The sequence below is a fragment of the Leuresthes tenuis genome, unplaced genomic scaffold (assembly GCF_036924035.1).
Source record: "Leuresthes tenuis unplaced genomic scaffold, fLeuTen1.0.hap1 SCAF_56, whole genome shotgun sequence".
Taxonomy (NCBI): domain Eukaryota; kingdom Metazoa; phylum Chordata; class Actinopteri; order Atheriniformes; family Atherinopsidae; genus Leuresthes; species Leuresthes tenuis.
This window is the reverse complement of record NW_027325410.1, coordinates 312338-336634: the sequence shown is the minus strand read 5'-3', so window position 1 is coordinate 336634 and position 24297 is coordinate 312338. Positions and strand designations below refer to the sequence as shown.

Here is a 24297-nt window from a genome sequence, read left to right as displayed (position 1 = left end):
CTCTTTGTCCTTGAGTTTGGTGATTTTTTCTTCTTTTGATGCCTTGACACAGTGTGACAGGTGATACCACATGGGAGATCCTTTAACTTGGACTGCTGTCCCTGTGCTGCGAAATGGCTGTGCTGCTCAAATGGTCTCTCCTTCATCATATACACAGTTATTTATACATCACCTTCCACCATGAAGCGTTGTCCCTTTTTGTTTCTCTCTTTGTTCTTAAAATGCTGTTATAAATGTCTAAACCAATCCATTAAACTAGATCATTTTGGCAGTAAAGCGATCTACAATGTGCTTGGTTGCAAAGCTGCTCATCTGTGGTAAACAGCTCTTCAGAAAGGCATTCTTCAATTGATTTCACTCATTTTATGTAATAATTTTGTGATTTCCTACAAAACTACACTTCTTCTCCCATCTGTCTGAGTATTTAATATTGTCTGGGTCCCGTTAAAACATGTATTTTTCCCATCTAATTCCTTGTTTGCTTTAAAACAAGTATTCCCCATTTTCTATCCCTTCAGTAGCCAACCAGTTTGTATGGAGTACACTGGAGCAACTTGACTGATCAGTAAAACACTGCTTTTGTTGTCACCGCAAGGCTTCCCCCGTCGGTTGTTTCACTGAGACACTACTGAGTAACTACAACTCAACACAGTTTATACACATAACATTCATATACATACTAACAAACAAACAAACAATAATTTATCGCAATTTTCTCATCTCTGTTTGAACGTACACCCAGGTAAATATTCCTGTAGTCTTCTCATACCGACTATGGACCCATTCATTGTTTAACTTCACTGTTTTGCAAATCCTAATTGGATATTACACATTGACATTGAACTTTACTGGATAAGCAGGTCTTCATTGCATTCAGCAGCCTATATGTGAGCATTTATGTGTAAGCTGTTCTTCTTTGCATTTATCAGCAGCAAGCAATTCTTCACTGCACATGCATATGTAAATAGTAAAACAATTACAATGTGTTAGCGAAACCTTCTATATCACAGTGGTTTCTAAGGTCTATTTTAAGTTCTTTGCCATCAGTGAGATGACATTGTTTACAAAGTGTGTCAAATTATCACTGAAGATCTTTTCAGGAATTTCAAATCTAGAAATGAGTTATTTTACGCGTGATTTTGCTACTGAGAGTGCATCTGCTTGTGCACATGGAAATATTTCAGACCATTTGGTAAAAACCTCTGTTGTCACTGAGCAGAACCGTTTCCCTTAACATTAATTTAGTTCAATGAAATCTACAAAATAATGAAATAATGAAATCCAAACAAATATGTTGAAAAAGATACACTGGCTTAGGGAATTATCTTCGTTTTGGTCTTAGATTGCCCTGTGGAATGTATTTTGCACATATTTGACCTGCTAGACAAAACTTTATTCATTTATTTATTCTAAAAAAATGTTTTTAATAATTAGTAAAACCATATGCTGTAAAAACCTGGTTCATTATTGCTTCCATCCCTCCTGTTGAGACATGACATGGTCCGTGGCTCAATACTGCAGCATATTTAAACAAATTCTTTGGCAGTATGGTTTTCCTTCCGGTCATTCATACGAGTCTATTGTAGATGGCAATTGAATAACATCTAATAATGCTAAAATATTTGTAGTTTATACATTTAGCTGTGGATGTCAACATACCTGTTTTTCCAATGCTGTGTTAACACATGTACAGTTGAGAAGGCATACTGACTGTCAGTGTAAACGTTAACAACCTTTTTGTTATTTAATTTACAAGCTTCAGTTAAAGCTACCAATTCGACTGCTTGAACAGAGTAATTTTTTGGTAGTGGTTGTTTTAAGAAAACTTCAGTTTCTGTTACTACTGCAAATCCTGTAGCATTTGTGCCATCAGGGTTTTTTTCCTTGATCTGTTGAATAAATATAGTTATTTCTGCATTTTCATAATGTATATCAGTTAAGTCTGGCCTGGGTAAAACACTGATGGTTATTTCTGACATGCAATCATGAGGCTTTCCATCTGTGGGGTAGGTAGCAGTGTGGATGGATTAAGTGTAGCACATCTCTCGACAACAAGGTGTGGCTGTGAAAGAAGAACTGTTATGTAGGAGAGATGTCTGGTAAAGATATTTTGTTAAGTAACCATATCACAGCCACTGCATGAGGTACCTTAAGTGTTAATGGGTGAAATAACACCATTATTGTTGATGCCTGCACTGCCAATGGCTTCTGGCCATTGATTCAAAAGTACGATCTCGTCCCTTTTTCCCCTTTCAGTGGACACTGGCCCCTAATTACCGCAATTCAGCAGGGGGTCTTTCATTAGGAGTACTAGACTCCCCCGTGCACGGTTTCAGCTCCGACCCTGGACAGCGGAAAAAACGTTGAGATCTGGTTTGAGGACCCAATTGTTGAGAAAAGTCTCTCAATGAGACTCAGAGTTGCTGGAGTCAGTTAATGCAAAGGTTTAATCTTGCAGCAAGTTCAAGAATGTGTGTGTGTATGGGTGTATGTGTGCGAACGTGTGTGAGTTTGTGTGTGTGAGAGTTTAAAGAACCTGTAATCCACAGGCAGGCCTTAACTAGTATGGCACGGGTCCAGCCTGTCTCATCTTTTTTGGAAGGTCCAGCGCTCGGCCGTAACCCTTCTGTCTGTTTGGACTCTCACATACATTCGGTTAATCATAGAAAAACGAGAACAAAACTTTTTAGCCCCTTAAATTCATAAAACAGACATGGTGCAGTTATTTCCATTCTAGAAAATAAGAGTAATCACCACCATTCCTATAAATTCTGGATATTCTAACAATCTGAATCTTTTTTAAATGTTCGATGAAGCCCTTTGCTGTTCTGTTTAGAGACTCAGCTGATCATAAACCAAGTTTTGCTCTTGAACCAAGCTTCTAAACTCTTCACCTTTTTCATTTCTCAGTTAGTATTCACTTTAAAACTGATTAAAAGAAAAATTAAATGAATGCCTATCAACAAATGTGGGATCTAAACTCTAGTGCTTCCTCTAAAATAATTTCCTTTCTCAATTCAGAAATGTGTGTGTGTAAGTCACAACACCCGTGACACCAAAACGGCTTTCTTTTCTCTCTTTTCTCTACACTCTGCACTATGAGCACACACACCAAATCAGAAAGGCTTTTTTCTCTCTTTTCTACATTATGGACTGTGGGGACACAAAACCACTCTCTCTTCTTTTTTTTTTGATTGTGTGCCAGGGCGTTGTCTCACGTATTAGATTATGCTTAAGATACGAATGGGTTTATCAGTCACATCAGAATCCATACATACTGATCCTCCCGTAATAAAATGGTCGGATCTTATCAAACAGACTTTGTTTCTTGTGACAATCAAGTCAGCGAAACAGCGTATACACGTCAAGACACTGAATCAAGTTTGCCACAAGAACTCATAAGTTTGGCAGTATTGCTCTGCCGTCAGCAATCATACACCCATTTTATTTTCGTGAGACGTGCAGGCACCTGTTCATCTACTGTTCTATCACTATGAATTAGTTTATCTATTATCAATAAGGATACTTCTACAACTACTATCAAAGTATGTCCGGACTTCTTATGTTGTCAGTTGCTATATATGAATAAGTGGGTAGCTACTGACAAGCATTAAGCATGTCACACAGCCCAAACATATAACATTTCAGGACACACCACACAGTTAACAACCACAGTGAAGTGTCAAAGCCCAAACATTCAACAGGACACTTACACAACACATTCAAATCAAACAGTCAGACAACATACAAGAACATATACCCCAGCCGGCATTGCTCCCTGCCTATTTTCCTACAGCTCACTATGTGTGCGCACACCTTTATTCACAAACTCTTCAACTTATACTCTTTTACCGAAGCTGCTACAGCTCGATTGGCCGAATACCCTTAGATCCTATTTCGGTGAATTTGACATCTGCCTTACATGTAACAGATTAGCGGTTTAGCAGTTTTAATTTAGTTTGAGTGAAGGAATTCATTTTATAGCAAAATCCGAAATCGTGAAGCACTCCTGAAAGTAAGCTTATTCTCGGATTCCTGAAACTTTAGATTTGCTCTTTCTTTTACTGCAAAGTACAACGTTGTTTTTTTTGTTTAAATCTTTCTAGACATGGTAAATATGAACGACAAAGCAGTTTTAACATAGTTTGAGTGAAGGAATTCATTTTATAGATAAAATCCCAAGAGTCTGCTGAGAAAAGAGAGTGAATGCGAAGTAGACTTTAACACGGCTATGGGAGCGAGCCGAGTGTCGGCTAACCGGGAGAATTGCTTGAAAGAAACGCGACACCGAATGAGCGGTCAGAACAAAGCCTCAATACGGGATTCTCGTGGTGTTTTTGTTGCTGCCTTGTCTTTTGCATAGAGTAAAAGACAAGGCAGCCATCGAATAGGGCCCGATTGTTCCTACTTGGTCAGCCGAGGAGCAAGGGGGGGGGGCAAGCGTCTCAACCAAGCAAAGCTCACCATGGGGAAGGTGGCTAAACCAACTAGCCTGATGCCCTGCTCCCGCAGTGACGGATAATCGTACTCTGGTTTCTCTTCATAACATACAAGTCTTTCGCCTTTTACTAAAGACTTCCGTGGAGAGCAGCACTAATGAGTTGTTTCTATTATTGGCAGGCTTTACCTTTGCGGGTGAAGCCCTTTCTGTCTGTGCAAAAGAAATCTTGCTACTTTGCAGAGTGACTTCTCTGAGTAGAGTCGCCTTACTTGTTGCGACTGTGCCGATGTTCGAAGCTGGAGTGCAAAGTTGTTGCTTGAATGGTGCTTGCTGGAGCATGCGGGAGTGCAAAGTTATACCATTTAAAAGGGCTGAAGAGTGCTCAGTGCAGCGGGTGGGCGGAGGTGCAACGTGACACTCTGGCCACCTATGGCCATAAAAAGAACACTGCTAAAAGTGCGCATTGTGCCAGCAAGGGCCCTTTGACCTGAAACAGTGGACAGTTATCGCTTCGCGGCCTTTTGGCTAAGATCAAGTGTAGTATCTGTTCTTATCAGTTTAATATGTCCTCTATACGAGGACAACATATTAAATGGATTTTTAAGAATAGGAGTTGAAAAAGAAGCTTGCTCCGTTAACTCCAAGCCTCGACCCGGTACTGCAGTGCCGCTGGGAACGGTGCGCTCTCCTCTGCTCTTGTGAAAAAGCAAACAGCGGTGCAGGATGGAAGTTTCAGGGAGCCCAAGATGAAACTTTCTTTTAATCTGCTGAGAAAAGAGAGTGAATGCGAAGTGGAGTTTAACACGGCTCTGGGAGCGAGCCGAGTGCGGGCTAACCGGGAGAATTGCTTGAAAGAAACGCGACACCGAATGAGTGGTCAGAACAAAGCCTCAATACGGTGTTCCCGTGGTGTTTGTGGCTGCCTTGTCTTTTGCACAGAGTAAAAGACAAGGCAGCCATCGAATAGATTGTTTCTACCTGGTCAGCCGAGGAGCAGGGGGGGGGGGCAAGCGTCTCAACCAAGCAAAGCTCACCAAGTAGGAACAATCGGGCCCTTTTCGATGGCTGCAACACCTGAAAGAGATATTGATGCGAGACCCGATCAAATGCTTTTTCAAAGTCTAAATTTAAGATGACAAGCCGGGTGTTTCTGTCTCTAGCGTAATCAATGATGTCTCGAATCAGTACGAGGCTGTCGGTGAGTTGTCTCCCTGAGATGGCACAAGCTTGGTCTGGGTGAATTACCTCCTCTAAAACAGAGGACATCCGTGTCGCTAAAACCTTGCTAAAAAGTTTACAGTCAAAGTTTAAAAGTGTGATGGGCCTCCAATTCTTTAGGTCAGTCTTATCATTTTTTTTATAAAGTAGAGTCACTATTCCCACTCTAAAACTGTCAGGCAGTCGGTCGAGTTTTTCAAAATCTTTAAAAACATCTAAAATGTCTGATGATAAAAGGTCCCAATAGGTCAGATAGAATTCTGCAGGAAGCCCGTCTAAACCCGGAGCTCAACTTCTCTTAAAACCTGTTAGGCATTTTTTTAACTTAGCCGATGTTTCCAAGTGCACTGGTTTCTCTTTGTACATGTTACTATAAAAGGTATGTACAGTTTCAATCATCTCTTGTGTGGATTTTGTTAAAAACCCATCTTCTCTTTTTAGATTTTGATTACACTCCTTTTTATTTATAACTTTCTTTCTTTTTCACCTTCCTCAATTTCCTGCTCCCTGCTTCTTACAAAAATTCCTTTACTCTTTATTTCTGCTAAAACTGACATTTCCTTTTTGACATCTTTGATTTCTTCTTTAAAGTCTATGCCACACTGATTTAGTTTAAAGTAGCGCTGTAAGCGTTTATGTAGTCCCATCATACATCTATTCTCTTTCCTTTTTTTACGTTTACCTTGCTGTTTAAAAAAAGTCTGGGTCATTTCCTTCACCATTTCCCACCATTGTGCATGTGTTTCGTAGAGGTCTTGAAGGGTCTGCCACTCTTTATAACATTCCCTGTACTGACTGACTATGATTTCATCCTCCAACAGGGAACAGTTGAGTTTCCACAGACCACTTCCTACCGTCACACCAGAAGGGGGTGAAAGGGTGCAGGAGAGCATAAGGTGGTCTGAAAAGAAAACAGGGGTTAATCTAACATCAGTGGGTGGGCAATCTCTAGTAAAGAAATAATCAACGCGAGAGGCTCTGGTGCCATCATGACTAAACCAGGTGAAGCCCTCCTCTCTGGGATGCATGGTTTTAAAACAGTCAGTAAGCTTAAAATCCCTGCATATGCCCTGAAGTAAAATCGAAGTCTTATCCACTTTAAAATCTACCCCTGCTCTTTTTCTATCTTTCCTGCTCAAGATACAGTTAAAATCCCCTCCTACAACTAAAGGTACTTGCCCTAGCATGTAAAGCTGTATATCTTCTAAAAGGTCATACCTTTCATTTTTTCCATTGAAACCATAAATATTTAAGAGGTTAAAGTCTTGCCCCATAAAATTCAAGTGTGCTAAAAGTGCCCGTCCGTCTCTCACCACTGTGCTACCTTTCACCAGAACATGCGGATTTTTAATTAGAATGGCCACACCATCATTTTTATTTTGATTTGAGCCACTCCATATCGATAAATGGGGCCACATTTCCTCCCATTGTCTATGGTTTTTTAAAAAAGGTAGTCCACATTCTTGTATTAAAAACACATCTGATTTTATGGAGTCTAAGAAGGATAAAATACTCTGGGCTCTTGTCTTTGATTTCACACTTCTCACATTTAGTGTTGAGAAGGTGAGAACCATTAAAAGCATAAAGGAAAGTAGGTATGTCATTTTCGTTTTTCTAAGTTATCAAAACAAATTACACACAGGTTATTTCTTGGGAAACTAGCTCTTCCTTCATTTCTTTAGGTGAAAAGTGAGTAGGGTGATCTATATTTCCTTTTCGGACTCTCGGTGTTGGCCTCTGACGCAATGTTGCATTTAACTTTGAGTCCCTGGGGGTTGATTGCAGAGCTGAAGTTAAAAAGGAGACCTCATTTGGTGAGTCGGAGGGGAAGACTCTAGGTTCTTCCACTGAAGAACTGTCTGAAAGGGACCTAACCCTTCCCCTCTTCTCTGATACCACTGGGGAATCAGAGGCTCAGATGCCGTCCTCTTCGGCTGTTGACCTTCGGGGAGGTGAGTATCTTCACTAGACTCACCTGTCTGCTCTTCCTCCTCATTTAGCGTAGCTCCACCCTCTGCCTGTGAATTCTCACAGACTTCAACACTGAGTGGTGAGGCCTCTACAGGCCCCTCCCCTTTTTGCTCCTCACTTCCAATCCAAGCTTTTGGCGGGAAGTTTGAATTTATTGGGTCAACCTCTTCACTTTGTTCACCAACTGCCACCTTTGGTCCTTCTCTTTGTTGGCTTGACTGTGGCTTTACCGTCTTTAATTTGTTGGCAAAAGATTTAGGGCAATCTCTGAAGAGGTGATTTAATTCTCCACAGAGATTACATTTCCTGCCATTTGGACACTCTCCAAAAGTTTGCCCAATTTCTCTGCTCTTCCCACATAACACCTTGGTACAAGCCTCAACCAGGTGTCCATGCTCACCACACTTGCGGCAGAACTTGGGCTGCCCCTGGTAGTGGATGTAACCTCGGTTTTCAAGGTGGCCAGAGTGTCGCCCACCCGCTGCACTGAGCACTCTTCAGCCCTTTTAAATGGTATAACTTTGCACTCCCGCACGCTCCAGCAAGCACCATTCAAGCAACAACTTTGCACTCCAGCTTCGAACATCGGCACAGTCGCAACAAGTAAGGCGACTCTACTCAGAGAAGTCACTCTGCACAGTAAGAAGATTTCTTTTGCACAGACAGAAAGGGCTTCACCCGCAAAGGTAAAGCCTGCCAAAAATAGAAACAACTCATTAGTGCTGCTCTCCACAGAAATCTTTAGTAAAAGGCGAAAGACTTGTACGTTATGAAGAGAAACCAGAGTACGATTATCCGTCACTGCGGGAGCAGGGCATCAGGCTAGTTGGCATAGCCACCTTCCCCATGGTGAGCTTTGCTTGGTTGAGACGCTTGCTCCCCCCCCCCTTGCTCCTCGGCTGACCAAGTAGGAACAATCGGGCCCTATTCGATGGCTGCCTTGTCTTTTACTCTGTGCAAAAGACAAGGCAGCAACAAAAATACCACGAGAATCCCGTATTGAGGCTTTTTTCTGATCGCTCATTCGGTGTCGCGTTTCTTTCAAGCAATTCTCCCGGTTAGCCCACACTCGGCTCGCTTCCATAGCCGTGTTAAAGTCTACTTCGCATTCACTCTCTTTTCTCAGCAGACTCTTGGGATTTTATCTATAAAATGAATTCCTTCACTCAAACTATGTGAAAACTGCTTTGTCCTTAATATTTACCATGTCTAGAAAGATTTAAACAAAAAAAACAACGTTGTACTTTGCAGTAAAAGAAAGAGCAAATCTAAAGTTTCAGGAATCCGAGGATAAGCTTACTTTCATGAGTTCTTCACGATTTCGGATTTTGCTATAAAATGAATTCCTTCACTCAAACTAAATTAAAACTGCTAAACCGCTAATCTGTTACTTGCAAGGCAGATGTCAAATTCACCGAAATAGGATCTAAGGGTATTTGGCCAATCGAGCTGTAGCAGCTTCGGTAAAAGAGTATAAGTTGAAGAGTTTGTGAATAAAGGTGTGCGCACACATAGTGAGTTGTAGGAAAATAGGCAGGGAGCAATGCCGGCTGGGGTATAGGTTCTTGTATGTTGTCTGACTGTTTGATTTGAATGTGTTGTGTAAGTGTCCTGTTGAATGTTACATGTTTGGGCTTTGACACGCTTCACTGTGGTTGTTAACTGTGTGGTGTGTCCTGAAATGTTATATGTTTGGGCTGTGTGACATGCTTAATGCTTGTCAGTAGCTGCCCACTTATTCATATATAGCAACTGACAACATAAGAAGTCCGGACATACTTTGATAGTAGTTGTAGAAGTATCCTTATTGATAATAGATCACTAATTCATAGTGATAGAACAGTAGATGAACAGGTGCTTGCACATGTCTCACGAAAATAAAATGGGTGTATGATTGCTGACGGCAGAGCAATACTGCCAAACTTATGAGTTCTTGTGGCAAACTTGATTCAGTGTCTTGACGTGTATACGCTGTTTCGCTGACTTGATTGTCACAAGAAACAAAGTGTGTTTGATAAGATCCGACCATTTTATTACGGGAGGATCAGTATGTATGGATTCTGATGTGACTGATAAATCCATTCGTATCTTAAGCATAATCTAATACGTGAGACAACGCCCTGGCACACGATTAAAAAAAAAAAAGAGAGAGAGCGGTTTTGTGTCCCCACAGTCCATAATGTAGAAAAGAGAGAAAAAAGCCTTTCTGATTTGGTGTGTGTGCTCATAGTGCAGAGTGTAGAGAAAAGAAAGCCGTTTTGGTGTCACGGGTGTTGTGACTTACACACACACATTTCTAAATTGAGAAAGGAAATTATTTTAGAGGAAGCACTAGAGTTTAGATCCCACATTTGTTGATAGGCATTCATTTATTTCTTCACTTCTGATGAAGTTTCAACAATAAACAACAAACTTTGTATTATGAGATAGAACCAGACTCATTCTTCAGGAATCCGAAAATAAGCTCTATTTTATGAGTTATGCACGAATTCGGATTCTCCTATAAAACGAATTCATTAACTCAAACCAAGTTAAGACTGCTTTGTCCTTCATATTTATTCATGTCTAATCAAGTTTCAACGATAAACAATGTTGTACTTTGTAGAATGAGAAAGAACTTCTTCAGCAATAAGCATCTCTCGACATATGACGAAATACAGATTTTGCTATAAAATTAATTCCTTCTATCAGCCTGACTTAAAACTGTTTTTCCTCCTTATTTATCCACTTCAAATCAAGTTTCAACAATTAAAAAAAATTTGTAGTTTGAGAAAGAACAACTTAATCTTCAGCAATCAGTATAAAAAGAGGTGCAAATGCCAACCATACATACCTAAAAGGTGGAGCGGAAGTATTCAGCTGCAAGTAGGTGTGAATGTTCGACCATAATTTGTAAAAAGCGGGTAAGAAAAGGTTCGAATGCCCGACTATATATTAACAAAAGCGAGATCAGAGGTGTTTGGCTGCAAGAAGGCCATAGTTTGCCAAAAGCGGGTAAGGTGCGAATGACCGACTAAATATCAACAAAAGTGGGGGCGGAGGTCTTCGGATGCAAGTGGGTGTGAATATCCCACCATACAAGTATGGTGGAGAGGAAGCTGTGAATGGCCGACCATAGTAAAAGGCGGGTGAGAGAAGGTGTGAATGTCCAACCATAGTTGGTAAAAAGCGGGTAAGAAAAGGTTAAAATACCCGACTGTACACAATCAATAGCGGGAGCGGAGTTGTTCGGCTACTAAAAGGTGTGAAAGTCCGACCATGGTTTGTAAAAAGCGGGTAAGAAAAGGTGCGAATGCCCGACAATGTATGATCAAAAGAGGGAGTGGAGGTTTTCGGCTGCAAGAAGGTCTGAATGTCCAACCATAATTTGTAAAAACCGGGGAAGAAAAGGCTCGAAAGCCCGACTATACACCATCAAAAGTGGGAGCGGAGGTGTTCAGCTGCAAGACGGTCTGAATGTCCGTCAATAATTGCTAGAAAACATGAAAGAAAATTTTCGAATATCAAACTGCACATGATCATAAGCGGGAGAGGAGGTGTTCAGCTGCAAGAAGGTGTGAATGTCTACCCATAATTACTGAAAAATGGGTAAGAAAAGGTGCGAATGCCTAACCATACATCATCAAAAGAGGGAGCGGAGGTGTTCCGCTGTAAGACGGTGTGAATGTCCGACCATAGATGGTAAAAAGCGGGTAAGAAAAGGTTAAATTACCCGACTGTACACAATCAAAAGAGGGAGCGGAGTTGTTCAGCTAAGAGAAGGTGTGAAAGTCCGACCTTGGTTTGTAAAAAGCGGGTAAGAAAAGGTTCGTATGCCCGAATATACACCATCAAAAGCGGAAGCGGAGGTGTTCGGCTGCAAGATATTGTGAACGTCCGACCAAAGTTTGTAAAAAGCAGTTAAGAAAAGGTTCGAATATCTAACCAAACATAATCAAAAGCGGGAGCAGAGCTGTTCGACTGGAAGTAGGTGTGAATGTCAGATCATAATTTGCAAAAAGCTGATGAGAAAGGGTGAGAATGCCCGACTATACACCATCAAATGCGGTAGCGGAGTTGTTCGGCTGTGAGTAGGTGTGAATCTCCAACCATAATTGCTGAAAAATGTGTTAGAAAAGGTAAAAATGCCGGTCCATACATCATCAAAATCGGGAGAGGTGGTGTTCAGCTGCAAGAAGGTCTAAATGTCCATCAATAATTGCTAGAAAACATGAAAGAAAATTTTCGAAAATCAAACCGCACATGATCATAAGTGGGAGAGGAGGTGTTCAACTGCAAGAAGGTGTGAATGTCCACCCATAATACCTGAAAAATGGGTAAAAAAAAGGTGCGAATGCCCAACCATACATCATCAAAAGCAGGAGTGCATGTGTTCGGCTACAAGAAGGTGTGAACGTGCAACCAAAGTTTGTAAAAAGCAGTTAAGCAAAGGTTCGAATATCCAACCATACATAATCAAAAGCGGGAGCAGAGCTGTTCGACTGCAAGTAGGTGTGAATGTCAGATCATAATTTGCAAAAAGCTGATGAGAAAGGGTGAGAATGCCCGACTATACACCATCAAATGCGGGAGCGGAGTTGTTCGGCTGTGAGTAGGTGTGAATGTCCAGCCATAATTACTCACAAACGGGTAAGAAAAGGTAGTATTGCCAGACCATATATGATCAAAACAGGGAGCGGAGGTGGTTCAGCTGCAAGAAGGTTTGAATGTCCGACTAAAGTTCAAATATATTAACAAAAGCGGGAGGAGAGGTCTTCGGATGAGAGTGGTTGAAAATTTCCAACCATAATGTATAAAATGCGGTGAAAAAAAGGTGTGATAGAACACTAAAAGGTGGAGCGGAAGTGTTCGGCTTCAAGAAGGTGTGAATGTCCGACTATATTTGGTGAAAAGCAGGTGAAGCAAGGTCTGAATGCCCAACCTTACATCATCAAAAGCGAGATCAGAGGTGTTTGGCTGCAAGAAGGCCATAGTTTGCCAAAAGCAGGTAAGGTGCGAATGTCCGACTAAATATCAACAAAATTTGGGGCAGAGGTCTTCGGATACAAGTATGGTGGAGAGGAAGCTGTGAATGGCCGACCATAGTAAAAGGCGGGTGAGAGAAGGTGCGAATGTCAAACCATACATAATCAAAACAGGGAGCGGAGGTGTTCTGCTGTAAGAAGGTGTGAATGTCCAACCATAGTTGGTAAAAAGCGGGTAAGAAAAGGTTAAAATACCCGACTGTACACAATCAATAGCGGGAGCGGAGTTGTTCGGCTACTAAAAGGTTTGAATGTCCCACCATAGTTTGTAAAAAGCGGGTAAGAAAAGGTTCGAAAGCCCGACTATACACCATCAAAAGCGGGAGCAGAGGTGTTCCGCTGTAAGACGGTGTGAATGTCCGACCATAGTTGGTAAAAAGCGGGTAAGAAAAGGTTAAAATACCCGACTGTACACAATCAATAGCGGGAGCGGAGTTGTTTGGCTACAAGAAGGTGTGAAAGTCACACCATGGTTTGTAAAAACCGGGAAGAAAAGGCTCGAAAGCCCGACTATACACAATCAAAAAGAAGGTTTGAATGTCCATCAATAATTGCTTTAAAACAAGAAAGTAAATTTTCGAATATCAAACCGTACATGATCATAAGCGGGAGAGGAGGTGTTCCGCTGTAAGACGGTGTGAATGTCCGACCATAGTTGGTAAAAAGCGGGTAAGAAAAGGTTAAAATACCCGACTGTACACAATCAATAGCGGGAGCGGAGTTGTTCGGCTACTAAAAGGTGTGAAAGTCCGACCCTGGTTTGTAAAAGCGGGTAAGAAAAGGTTCGAATGCCCGAACATACACCATCAAAAGAGGGAGCGGAGGTGTTCCGCTGTAAGACGGTGTGAATGTCCGATCATAGTTGGTAAAAAGCGGGTAAGAAAAGGTTAAAATACCCGACTGTACACAATCAAAAGAGGGAGCGGAGTTGTTCAGCTAAGAGAAGGTGTGAAAGTCCGACCATGGTTTGTAAAAAGCGGGTAAGAAAAGGTTCGTATGCCCGAATATACACTATCAAAACCGGAAGCGTAGGTGTTCGGCTGCAAGAAGGTGTGAACGTCCGACCAAAGTTTGTAAAAAAGCAGTTAAGAAAAGGTTCGAATATCTAACCAAACATAATCAAAAGCGGGAGCAGAGCTGTTCGACTGCAAGTAGGTGTGACTGTCAGAGAATAATTTGCAAAAAGCTGATGAGAAAGGGTGAGAAATCCCGACTATACACCATCAAATGCGGTAGCGGAGTTGTTCGACTGTGAGTAGGTGGGATTCTCCAACCATAATTGCTGAAAAATGTGTTAGAAAAGGTAAGAATGCCGGTCCATACATCATCAAAAGCGGGAGAGGTGGTGTTCGGCTGCAAGTAGGTGTGAATGTCCATTAATAATTGCTTTAAAACATGAAAGAAAATTTTCGAATATCAAACCTTACATGATCATTAGCGGGAGAGGAGGTGTTCAGCTGCAAGAAGATGTGAATATCCACCCATAATTACTGAAAAATGGGTAGGAAAAGATGCGAATGTCCAACCATAAATCATCAAAAGCAGGAGTGGAGTTGTTCAGCTACAAGAAGGTATGAAAGTCCAACCATGGTTTGTAAAAAGCGGGTAAGAGAAGGTTCGAATACTGAAAAATGTGTTAGAAAAGGTAAGAATGCCGGACCATATATCATCAAAAGCGGGAGAGGTTGTGTTCGGCTGCAAGAAGGTGTGAATGTCCAGCCATAATTACTCACAAACGGGTAAGAAAAGGTACTATTGCCAGACCATATATGATCAAAACAGGGAGCGGAGGTGGTTCAGCTGCAAGAAGGTTTGAATGTCCGACTAAAGTTTGTAAAAAGCGGGTAAGACAAGGTGTGAATGCCCGACAATGTATGATCAAAAGAGGTGCGGAGGTTTTCAGCTGCAAGAAGGTCTGAATATCCACCCATAATTACTGAAAAATGGGTAAGAAAAGGTGCGAAAGCCCAACCGCACATGATCATAAGTGGATGAGAAGGTGTTCGACTGCAAGTAGGTGTGAATGTAAGATCATAATTTGTAAAAAGCGGGTAAGAAAAGGTAAGAATGCCCAACCATAAATTATCAAAAGTGGCAGCAGAGTTTCGGCTGGTATTTATCAATGTCTAGATAGATTTCAACAAAAAACAACGTTGTACTTTGCAGTAAAAGAAAGTGCAAATCAAAAGTTTTAGGAATCCGAGAATAAGCTTATTTTCATGAGTTCTGCACGATTTCGGATTTTATGTATAAAATGAATTTCTTCACGCAAACTAAGTTAACACTGCTTTGTCCTTCATATGTACCCATTTCTACATATATTTCAAGCATAAACTTCCTCATATTACCCTGAATGAGAAAGAGCCACACTTGTGATTAAGCCATACCTCCCTTTTGAGGAGTTCTGCATGATTTGGGATTTTATCTATAAAATTAATTCCTTCACTCAAACTATGTTAAAACGGCTTTTACCTTCATATTTATCAATGTCTCGATAGATTTAAACAAAAAACCCACGTTGTACTTTGCAATAAAAGAAAGAGCCAATCAAAAGTTTTAGGAATCCGAGAATAAGCTTATTTTCATGAGTTCTGCACGATTTCGGATTTTATGTATAAAATGAATTCATTCACTTAAACCAAGTTAAAACTGCTTTTTCCTTCATATTTATCAATGTCTAGATCGACTTCAACAAAGAACAACATTGTATTTTGCAGTAGAAGAAAGAGCAAAACTGAAGGATCAGGAATCCGAGAATAAGCTTCTTTTCATACGTTCTGCATGATTTGGGATTTTATGTATAAAATGAATTCCTTCACTCAAACTAAGTTAACACTGCTTTGTCCTTCATATGTACCCATTTCTACATATATTTCAAGCATAAACTTCCTCATACTACCCTGAATGAGAAAGAACCACACTTGTGATTAAGCCATACGCCCCTTTTGAGGAGTTCTGCATGATTTGGGATTTTATCTATAAAATCAATTCCTTCACTCAAACTATGTTAAAACGGCTTTTACCTTCATATTTATCAATGTCTCGATAGATTTAAACAAAAAAACAACGTTGTTTAAATATTTCTAGACATGGTAAATATGAAGGACAAATCAGTTTTAACATAGTTTGAGTGAAGTAATGCATTTTATAAGCAAAATCCCAAATCATGCAGAACTCACGAAATGCTTTTTCTCACTTTTCACTGCTTTTTACAAACTTTGGTCGGACGTTCACACCTTCTTGCATCCGAACACCTCCGCTTCCGCTTTTGATGATGTATATTCGGGCATTCGAACCTTTTTTTACCCGCTTTTTACAAACCATTGTCGGACTTTCACACCTTCTTGCAGCCGAACACCACCTCTCCCGCTTTTAATGATGTATGGTCCAGTATTCTTACCTTTTCTAACACATTTTTCAGCAATTATGGTCGGACATTCACACCTACTCACAGCTGGACACCTCCGCTCTCGCTTTTGATTATACAATGAAGGGACATCGCTCCTTGTCTTACCAGCTTTTTACAAACTTTAGTCGAACATTCACACCTTCTTGCAGCTGAACACATCCGCTCCCGCTTTTGATGATGTATAGTCGGGCTTTCGAGCCTTTTCTTACCCGGTTTTTACAAATTATGGTTGGACATTCAGACCTTGCAGCCGAACACCTCCGCTCTCTCTTTTGATCATACATTGTTGGGCATTCGCACCTTGTCTTACCCGCTTTTTACAAACTATAGTCAGACATTCACACCTTGCAGCTGAACCTCCGCTCCCTGTTTTGATCATGTATGGTCTGGCAATACTACCTTTTCTTCCCCCGTTTGTGAGTAATTATGGCTGGACATTCACACCTACTTGCAGTCGAACAGCTCTGCTCCCGCTTTTGATTATGTTTGGTTGGATATTCGAACCTTTTCTTAACTGCTTTTTACAAACCATGGTCGGACTTTCACACCTTCTTGTAGCCGAACAACTCCGCTCCTGCTATTGATTGTGTACAGTCGGGTATTTTAACCTTTTCTTACCCGCTTTTTACCAACTATGGTCGGACATTCACACCGTCTTACAGCGGAACACCTCCGCTCCCGCTTTTGATGGTGTATAGTCGGGCATTCGAACCTTTTCTTACCCGCTATTTACAAACTATGGTAGGACATACAAACCTTCGTGTATCCGAAAACCTCCGCTCTCTCTTTTGATCATACATTGTCGGACATTCGCACCTTTTCTTACCCGCTTTTTATAAACCATGGTCGGACTGTCACACCTTCTTGTAGCCGAACACATCCGCTCCCGCTATTGATTGTGTACAGTCGGGTATTTTAACCTTTTCTTACCCGCTTTTTACCAAGTATGGTTGGACATTCACACTTTCGTACAGCGGAACACCTCCGCTCCCTCTTTTGATGGTGTATGTTCGGGCATTCAAACCTTTTCTTACCCGCTTTTTCCAAACTATGGTCGGCTATTCACAGCTTCCTCTCCACCATACTTGTATGGTGGGATATTCACACCCACTTGCATCCGAAAACCTCCGCCCCAAATTTTGTTGATATTTAGTCGGACATTCGCACCTTACCCGCTTTTGGCAAACTATGGCCTTCTTGCAGCCAAACAACTCTGATCTCGCTTTTGATGATGTAAGGTTGGGCATTCAGACCTTGCTTCACCTGCTTTTCACCAAGTATAGTCGGACATTCACACCTTCTTGCAGCCGAACACTTCCGCTCCACCTTTTAGTGTTCTATCACACCTTTTTTTTCACCGCATTTTATACATTATGGTTGGAAATTTTCAACCACTTTCATCCAAAGACCTCTCCTCCCGCTTTTGTTAATATATTTGAACTTTACTTTGACATTCAAACCTTCTTGCAGCCTTACCACCTCCGCTCCCTGTTTTGATCATATATGGTCTGGCAATACTACCTTTTCTTACCCGTTTGTGAGTAATTATGGCTGGACATTCACACCTACTTGCAGCCGAACACAACCTCTCTCGCTTTTGATGATGTATGGACCGGCATTTTTACCTTTTCTAACACATTTTTCAGCAATTATGGTCGGAGATTCACACCTACTCACAGCCGAACAACTCCGCTCCCGCATTTGATGGTGTATAGTCGGGCATTCTCACCCTTTCTCATCAGCTTTTTGCAAATTATGATCTGACATTCACACCTACTTGCAGTCGAACAGCTCTGCTCCCGCTTTTGATTATGTTTGGTTGGATATTCGAACCTTTTCTTAACTTCTTTTTACATATTTTGGTTGGACGTTCACACCTTCTTGTTGCCGAACACTTCCACTCCTGCTTTTGATGATGTATGGTTGGGCATTCACACCTTTTTTTTGCCCATTTTTCAGGAATTATGGGTGGACATTCACACCTTGCAGCTGAACACCTCCTATCCCACTTATGATCATGTGCGGTTTGATTTTCGAAAAGTTTCTTTCATGTTTTCTAGCAATTATTGATGGACATGTAGACCTTCTTGCAGCTGAACACCTCCGCTACCGCTTTTGATCATACATTGTCAGGCATTCGCACCTTGTCTTACCCACTTTTTACAAACTTTAGTCGAACAGTCACACCTTTTTGCAGCCGAACACCACCTCTACCGCTTTTGATGATGTATGGTCCAGCATTCTTACCTTTTCTAACACATTCTTCAGCAATTATGGTCGGACATTCACACCTACTCAGAGCCGAACACCTCCGCTCCCGCATTTGATGGTCTATAGTCGGGCATTCTACAGCGGAAAAGACTCATTCTTATGTTTGGTTAGATATTCGAACCTTTTCTTAACTGCTTTTTACAAACTTTGGTCGGACGTTCACAATATCTTGCAGCCGAACACCTCCGCTTCCGCTTTTGATGGTGTATATTCGGGCATACGAACCTTTTCTTACCCGCTTTTTACAAACCAAGGTCGGACTTTCACACCTTCTCTTAGCTGAACAACTCCGCTCCCTCTTTTGATGGTGTACAGTCGGGTAATTTAACCTTTTCTTACCCGCTTTTTACCATCTATGGTCGGACATTCACACCGTCTTACAGCGGAACACCTCCGCTCCCTCTTTTGATGATGTATGGTTAGGCATTCGCACCTTTTCTTACCCATTTTTCAGTAATTATGGGTAGACATTCACACCGTCTTGAAGTTGAACACCTCCGCTCCCACTTTTGATGGTGTATAGTCGGGCTTTCGAGCCTTTTCTTCCCCGGTTTTTACAAATTATGGTTGGACATTCAGACCTTCTTGCAGCCGAAAACCTCCACTCCCTCTTTTGATCATACATTGTCGGGCATTCGCACCTTTTCTTACCCGCTTTTTACAAACCATGGTCGGACTTTCACACCTTCTTGTAGCGGAACAACTCCGCTCCCGCTATTGATTGTGTACAGTCGGGTATTTTAACCTTTTCTTACCCGCTTTTTACCAACTATTGTTGGACATTCACACCGTCTTACAGCGGAACACCTCCGCTCCCTCTTTTGATGGTGTATGTTCGGGCATTCGAACCTTTTCTTACCAGCTTTTTACAAACTATGCTCGGACATTCAAACCTTCTTGTAGCCGAACACATCCACTCCTGCTTTTGATGATGTATGGTATGGCATTCGAACCTACTTGTTGCCCGCTTTTCATTAATTATGGGTGGACATTCACACCTTGTCGCAGCCAAACACCTCCGCTCCCTGTTTTGATCATGTATGATTGGACATTCGCACCTTTTCTCACCCGCTTTTTACTATGGTCGGCCATTCACAGCTTCCTCTCCACCATACTTTATGGTGGAATATTCACACCCACTTGCATCCGAAGACCTCCGCCCCCACTTTTGTTGATATTTAGTCGGTCATTCGCAGCTTACCCGCTTTTGGCAAACTATGGCCTTCTTGCAGCCAAACACCTCTGATCTCGTTTTTGATGATGTAAGGTTGGGCATTCAGACCTTGCTTCACCTGCTTTTCACCAAATATAGTCGAACAGTCACACCTTCTTGCAGCCGAACACTTCTGCTCCACCTTTTAGTGTTCTATGGGGTATTCGCACCTTTTTTTTCACCGCATTTTATTGATTATGGTTGGAAATTCTCACCCACTCTTATCCGAAGACCTCTCCTCCTGCTTTTGTTAATATATAGTCGAGCATTCAAACCTTTTCTTACCCGCTTTTTACAAATTATGGTCGAACATTCACACCTACTTGCAGCCGAACACCTCCGCTCCCGCTTTTGATGGTGTATAGTCGGGCTTTCGAGCCTTTTCTTCCCCGGTTTTTACAAATTATGGTTGTACATTCAGACCTTGCAGCCGAAAACCTCCGCTCCCTCATTTGATCATACATTGTCAGGCATTCGCACCTTGTCTTACCCGCTTTTTATAAACTTTAGTCAGACATTCACACCTTGCAGCTGAACCACCTCCGCTCCCTGTTTTGATAATGTATGGTCTGGCAATACTACCTTTTCTTACCGGTTTGTGAGTAATTATGGCTGTATATTCACACCTACTTGCAGCCGAACACCACTTTTCCCGCTTTTGATGATGTATGGTCCGGCATTCTAGTCTTTTCTAACACATTTTTCAGCAATTATGGTTTGACATTCACACCTACTCACAGCCGAACACTTCCGCTCCCGCATTTGATGGTGTATAGCCGGGCATTCTCACCCTTTCTCATCAGCTTTTTGCAAATTATGATCTGACATTCACACCTACTTGCAGTTGAACAGCTCTGCTCCCGCTTTTGATTATGTTTGGTTGGATATTCGAAACTTTTCTTCACTGCTTTTTACAAACTTTGGTCGGACGTTCACACCTTCTTGTAGCCGAACACATCCACTCCTGCTTTTGATGATGGGTATTCAAACCTACTTGTTGCCCGCTTTTCATTAATTATGGGTGGACATACACACCTTGTCGCAGCCAAACACCTCCGCTCCCTGTTAGGATCATGTATGGTTGGGCATTCGTACCTTTTCTTACCCATTTTGCAGTAATTATGGGTGGACATTCACACCTTCTTGCATTTGAACACCTCCTCTCCCGCTTATGATCATGTGCGGTTTGATATTCGAAAATTCTCTTCCATGTTTTCTAGCAATTATTGATGGACATTCAGACCTTCTTGCAGCTGAACACCTCCGCTCCAGCTGTTGATGGTGTATAGTCGGGCTTTCGAGCCTTTTCTTCCCAGATTTTTACAAAATATGGATGGACATTCAGACCTTGTTTCAGCCGAAAACCTCCTCTCCCTCTTTTGATCATACATTGTCGGGCATTCACACCTTTTCTTACCCGCTTTTTACAAACCATGGTCGGACTTTCACACCTTTTAGTAGCGGAACAACTCTGCTCCCGCTATTGATTGTGTACAATCGGGTATTTTATCCTTTTCTTACCTGCTTTTTGCCAACTATGGTCGGACATTCACACCTTCTTACAGCTGAACACCTCCGCTCCCTCCTTTGATGGTGTATGTTCGGGCATTCGAACCTTTTCTTACCCGCTTTTTACAAACTATGGTCAGACATTCACACCTTCTTGCAGCCGAACACTTCCGCTCTACCTTTTAGTGTTCTATGGGGTATTCACACCTTTTTTTTCACCGCATTTTATAGATTATGGTTGTAAATTCTCACCCACTCTTATCCGAAGACCTCTCCTCCTGCTTTGGTTAATATATAGTCGGGCATTCGAACCTTTTCTTACCCGCTTTTTACAAATTATGGTCGAACATTCACACCTACTTGCAGCCGAACACCTCCGCTCCTGCTTTTGATGGTGTATAGTCGGGCTTTCGAGCCTTTTCTTCCCCGGTTTTTACAAATTATGGTTGGACATTCAGACCTTGCAGCCGAAAACCTCCGCTCCCTCTTTTGATCATACATTGTCAGGCATTCGCACCTACTTGCAGCCGAATACTTCCGCTCCACCTTTTAGTGATGTATGGTTGGCATTTGCACCTTTTCTTACCCTTTCTTACCCTACTGATTGCTTAAGATGAAGTTGTTTTTTCTCAAACTACAAAATTTTTTTAATTGTTGAAACTTGATTTGAAGTGGATAAATAAGGAGGACAAACAGTTTTAAGTCAGGCTGATAGAAGGAATTAATTTTATAGCAAAATCTGTATTTCGTCATATGTCGAGAGATGCTTATTGCTGAAGAAGTTCTTTCTCATTCTAGAAAGTACAACGTTGTTTATCGTTGAAACTTGATTAGACATGAATGAATATGAAGTACAAAGCAGTCTTAACTTGGTTAGAGTTAAGGAATTCGTTTTATAGGAGAATCCGAATTCGTGCATAACTCGTAAAATAGAGCTTATTTTCGGATTCCTGAAGAATGAGTCTGGTTCTTTCTCATAATACAAAGTTTGTTGTTTATTGTTGAAACTTCATCAGAAGTGAAGAAATAAATGAATGCCTATCAACAAATGTGGGATCTAAACTCTAGTGCTTCCTCTAAAATAATTTCCTTTCTCAATTCAGAAATGTGTGTGTGTAAGTCACAACACCCGTGACACCAAAACGGCTTTCTTTTCTCTCTTTTCTCTACACTCTGCACTGTGAGCACACACACAAAATCAGAAAGGCTTTTTTCTCTCTTTTCTACATTATGGACTGTGGGGACACAAAACCGCTCTCTCTTTTTTTTTTTGATTGTGTGCCAGGGCGTTGTCTCACGTATTAGATTATGCTTACGATACGAATGGGTTTATCAGTCACATCAGAATCCATACATACTGATCCTCCCCTAATAAAATGGTCGGATCTTATCAAACACACTTTGTTTCTTGTGACAATCAAGTCAGCGAAACAGCGTATACACGTCAAGACACTGAATCAAGTTTGCCACAAGAACTCATAAGTTTGGCAGTATTGCTCTGCCGTCAGCAATCATACACCCATTTTATTTTCGTGAGACATGTGCAGGCACCTGTTCATCTACTGTTCTATCACTATGAATTAGTTTATCTATTATCAATAAGGATACTTCTACAACTACTATCAAAGTATGTCCAGACTTCTTATGTTGTCAGTTGCTATATATGAATAAGTGGGTAGCTACTGACAAGCATTAAGCATGTCACACAGCCCAAACATATAACATTTCAGGACACACCACACAGTTAACAACCACAGTGAAGTGTCAAAGCCCAAACATGTAACATTCAACAGGACACTTACACAACACATTCAAATCAAACAGTCAGACAACATACAAGAACATATACCCCAGCCGGCATTGCTCCCTGCCTATTTTCCTACAGCTCACTATGTGTGCGCACACCTTTATTCACAAACTCTTCAACTTATACTCTTTTACTGAAGCTGCTACAGCTCGATTGGCCGAATACCGAATAATCCTAATTCGGTGAATTTGACATCTGCCTTACATGTAACAGATTAGCGGTTTAGCAGTTTTAATTTAGTTTGAGTGAAGGAATTCATTTTATAGCAAAATCCGAAATCGTGAAGAACTCATGAAAGCAAGCTTATTCTCGGATTCCTGAAACTTTAGATTTGCTCTTTCTTTTACTGCAAAGTACAACGTTGTTTTTTTTTTGTTTAAATCTTTCTAGACATGGTAAATATGAAGGACAAAGCAGTTTTAACATAGTTTGAGTGAAGGAATTCATTTTATAGATAAAATCCCAAGAGTCTGCTGAGAAAAGAGAGTGAATGCGAAGTAGACTTTAACACGGCTCTGGGAGCGAGCCGAGTGTGGGCTAACCGGGAGAATTGCTTGAAAGAAACGCGACACCGAATGAGCGGTCAGAACAAAGCCTCAATACGGTTTTCCCGTGGTGTTTTTGTTGCTGCCTTGTCTTTTGCACAGAGTAAAAGACAAGGCAGCCATCGAATAGGGCCCGATTGTTCCTACTTGGTCAGCCGAGGAGCAAGGGGGGGGGGGGGGGCAAGCGTCTCAACCAAGCAAAGCTCACCATGGGGAAGGTGGCTAAACCAACTAGCCTGATGCCCTGCTCCCGCAGTGACGGATAATCGTACTCTGGTTTCTCTTCATAACATACAAGTCTTTCGCCTTTTACTAAAGACTTCCGTGGAGAGCAGCACTAATGAGTTGTTTCTATTATTGGCAGGCTTTACCTTTGCGGGTGAAGCCCTTTCTGTCTGTGCAAAAGAAATCTTGTTACTGTGCAGAGTGACTTCTCTGAGTAGAGTCGCCTTACTTGTTGCGACTGTGCCGATGTTCGAAGCTGGAGTGCAAAGTTGTTGCTTGAATGGTGCTTGCTGGAGCGTGCGGGAGAGCAAAGTTATACCATTTAAAAGGGCTGAAGAGTGCTCAGTGCAGCAGGTGGACGGAGGTGCAAAGTGACACTCTGGCCACCTATTGCCATAAAAAGAACAGGGGTGTTAGCGGACAAGTGCGCATTGTGCCAGGAAGGGCCCTCGGACGTGAACCAGTGCACAGTTGTCGCTTCTCGGCCTTTTGGCTAAGATCAAGTGTAGTATCTGTTCTTATCAGTTTAATATCTGATATGTCCTCTATACGAGGACTACATATTAAATGGATTTTTAGCAATAGGAGTTGAAAAATTAGCTTGCTCCGTTCACTCCAAGCATTGACCCCGTACTGCAGTGCCGCTGGGAACGGTGCGCTCTTC

General features: G+C 41.6%; 5 non-coding genes across 5 annotated transcripts; 4 read left to right on the top strand and 1 right to left on the bottom strand.

Moving 5' to 3' along the window:
- The first annotated feature begins 4524 nt into the window (after positions 1–4524).
- Positions 4525–4638, top strand: LOC140285777 (U5 spliceosomal RNA). The gene has a single exon (XR_011910730.1). It is a non-coding gene; the product is annotated as a U5 spliceosomal RNA (small nuclear RNA).
- A 308-nt stretch (positions 4639–4946) lies between these two features.
- LOC140285749 (U2 spliceosomal RNA) lies at positions 4947–5130 on the top strand. Its single transcript, XR_011910723.1, has one exon. It is a non-coding gene; the product is annotated as a U2 spliceosomal RNA (small nuclear RNA).
- Positions 5131–8305: 3175 nt separating this feature from the next.
- On the bottom strand, positions 8306–8419 carry LOC140285779 (U5 spliceosomal RNA). The gene has a single exon (XR_011910731.1). It is a non-coding gene; the product is annotated as a U5 spliceosomal RNA (small nuclear RNA).
- A 15257-nt stretch (positions 8420–23676) lies between these two features.
- On the top strand, positions 23677–23790 carry LOC140285776 (U5 spliceosomal RNA). Its single transcript, XR_011910729.1, has one exon. It is a non-coding gene; the product is annotated as a U5 spliceosomal RNA (small nuclear RNA).
- A 316-nt stretch (positions 23791–24106) lies between these two features.
- On the top strand, positions 24107–24297 carry LOC140285739 (U2 spliceosomal RNA). The gene has a single exon (XR_011910714.1). It is a non-coding gene; the product is annotated as a U2 spliceosomal RNA (small nuclear RNA).